Below are 2,743 nucleotides of genomic sequence, written 5' to 3'. Positions count from 1 at the left end.
AATTTTTGCCAAGTAGTTTCACACTGCGTGCTTTAGCTTCGTTACTATGGCAACAGTCCGGATACTTATTGATCAAACCTCGTACATGTATTAAGAAGTGCATAAATTCATACATATTCAAACACGGATAGATATAAAAAGAGAACAAGAGAGAGAGACAGATACACATACACAGTGTAGGTTATTATACTGTACATATATACATGCTCACACACACATATACTTACACACATACATGTGCATACGCTCTGTCACACATACGTACACATACACACACACACACACACACTTGATTCATTCTTTTCTTGATCACTCACAGAGGGATAATAAACTTGGTCCTCTTTTCCGATTCCATTGTTTTGCAGAAATAGTAAATTACTTTGATTCCACGTTCTTCCTCGTTTTGCGTATCTTTGTTGCCGGCATAATTCCAATTTGTAATTCCTTCTGTGAGATTCTTAAACAATGGCGGCAAAAATCTTTGTTCCACAAACAACACAGCCGACCATTTTAGCAGATGTTTTGGAACCTGATATTCTAATATTGGTAATCACCGAAGCGTTCTGTTATTAACGACATAACTTTAAAATATCTTCAACTTTCTAGATATACACTGGATGCTTGAGAAAAGTCAGACCAATCCACTTCTTGAGGTGGGGACGTACAGGAAATAAATTGAAATTTATTTCCTGTACCTCTTGAATATTCTTGAAAATATTTTTCAAGGAATTCTTTTTTATTCCTTTTTTAATTTGTTTCAGTCATTTGACTGCGGTCATGCTGGAGCACCACCTTTAGTCGACCAAACCGACCCCAACATAGTACTTATTCTATCAGTGTCTTTTGCCGGACTGCTAAGTTATGGGATGTAAACACACCAGCGTTGGTTGTCAAGTGATGTTGGGGAGACAAACACAGACGCACATACATAAATATATTTATATATATATATATCAAACCCATTTTGAATTATATGGATAATACCATACTAAATTCTGGTGCCTTTAACTTAAGTACCATATTCAACTGAATCTAAATTTTACCGAATTTATATATATATATATATATATATATATATATAATATATATATATATATATATATATATATATATATATATACATATGAAGGGCTTCTTTCAGTTTCTACCTACCAAATCCACTCAAAAGGCTTTGGTTGGTCCGAGGCTATTGTAGAAGACACTTGCTCAAGGTGTCACGCAGTGGGACTGAACCCAGAATCATGTGGTTGGTAAGAAAGCTACTTACCACACAGCCACACCTGCCCCTATATATAGATATAGTAAGGGTTTACTTGCACTCACGCCAGCTTAATTTAAATCGTACTTAGTTGAAAGACACCTGTTGTTATTTCCTGTTGATTGCATTTGTATTTGTGTAACATTTCTCCTTTTTTTCCGTCCTTATTTTCGTATACATTCACTGCATTCTTCCAAGGAATCTAATGCATCGTCTACCTCGATGTCTTGCGTTCTTGTCCCATTTTTGTATATATATATATATATATATATATATATATATATATATTATATATATATATATATATATATATATATATATATATATATGTATGTATGTATGTATACGATGAGCTTCTTTCAGTTTCTGTCTACCAAATCTATTCACAAGGCTTTGGTCAGCCTGAGGCTATAGTAGAAAACACTTACTCATGGTGCCATGCAGTGGGACTGAACCCAGAACCATGTGGTTGGTAAGGAAGCTATTTACCACACAGCCACCCCCGTGCATACTTAGGTTAAGTTTTATTTGTGAAATACTGTTGTTTTGAATTTGCTGCTGAAAATGATCTATGCCTGTGATGGTGAGTGGGGTGAGGGCAACAAGAATGTGGCCTCAAAACCAAGGGGGCGGCAGCCTGAAAAAATTTGGGAACCACTGATATACATGGACAAGACCACCAGTTTATGTCACAAAGGACGTCAACCAACCATAACATGTAGTTAAGTTAGGTGATAATAAATAGTGTGAGGTAGCTGCCATTCAGGTTTCGTTGCCATTGGCCAATACAGATTTCATATTCGTCATATTTAGAGTCAACTGAAAACATCGAGGGAGAAGATTTAAAAGTTTAATGCATCTTCCTTGATCGAAGAATCCTCTAACGGTGTGTGATAAGATATAAATGTAGGGAAGTAGTTTGAACAAGTGATTTAACGTAGCATTGTACTTGACCCAAACAAATACATGAGTAATAATAGTGACAGAAGCAGTTTTAATAGCAAAAAGCAATATTTATCTCTCACTTAAAAGTGGATGTTATGTTAGAACAGAGAATACGGCGTTATTACCCTAGAGAGAACCTCTCATGCGGATTTGTGATACATTTAAGCACTCGTGTTTATATCGCTAGTGGGAGGGTGGTAGCAGACACTAATCTTCCACTCGTGATATAAATGTGAGTGCCTATATGCACCACAAGTCCATATAAGAGGTTTTCCCATGGTAAATAACGCAGTATTTTGTACTTTAACACAACATTTACTTTTATGTGGGGACAAACAAATAAATGAGGTTTTACACAGTGTTTAGTTGATCTCTGACGATTGTGGAATCTCAACATCTTCCCTGACGCAACTCTCAAGAGAAAAAGGGGAAATTTTGAATGACATTATCATTGGAGTGAGGGATGAGAGATGTTCTGTATGTCTAGCAGACTGAATAGTTTATCTTAATGTTTATAGCTACCAAGAGTAAAGAATTGGA

At 35.8% G+C, this 2,743-nt stretch overlaps 1 long non-coding RNA gene across 1 annotated transcript in view; it reads right to left on the bottom strand.

Moving 5' to 3' along the window:
• LOC118766355 overlaps nt 1-1,851 on the bottom strand; it is a 9,761-nt gene extending 7,910 nt beyond the window's left edge. Inside the window, exon 1 of the long non-coding RNA XR_005002292.1 lies at nt 1,771-1,851. This is a non-coding gene — a long non-coding RNA (uncharacterized LOC118766355). The remainder of the gene's footprint in view (nt 1-1,770) is intronic.
• Between the last annotated feature and the right edge of the window lie 892 nt (nt 1,852-2,743).

This window comes from Octopus sinensis, linkage group LG1 (genome assembly GCF_006345805.1).
Source record: "Octopus sinensis linkage group LG1, ASM634580v1, whole genome shotgun sequence".
Classification (NCBI taxonomy): Eukaryota; Metazoa; Mollusca; class Cephalopoda; order Octopoda; family Octopodidae; genus Octopus; species Octopus sinensis.
The sequence above is the reverse complement of the archived record's forward strand: the minus strand, read 5'-3'. Positions and strand labels throughout refer to the sequence as shown.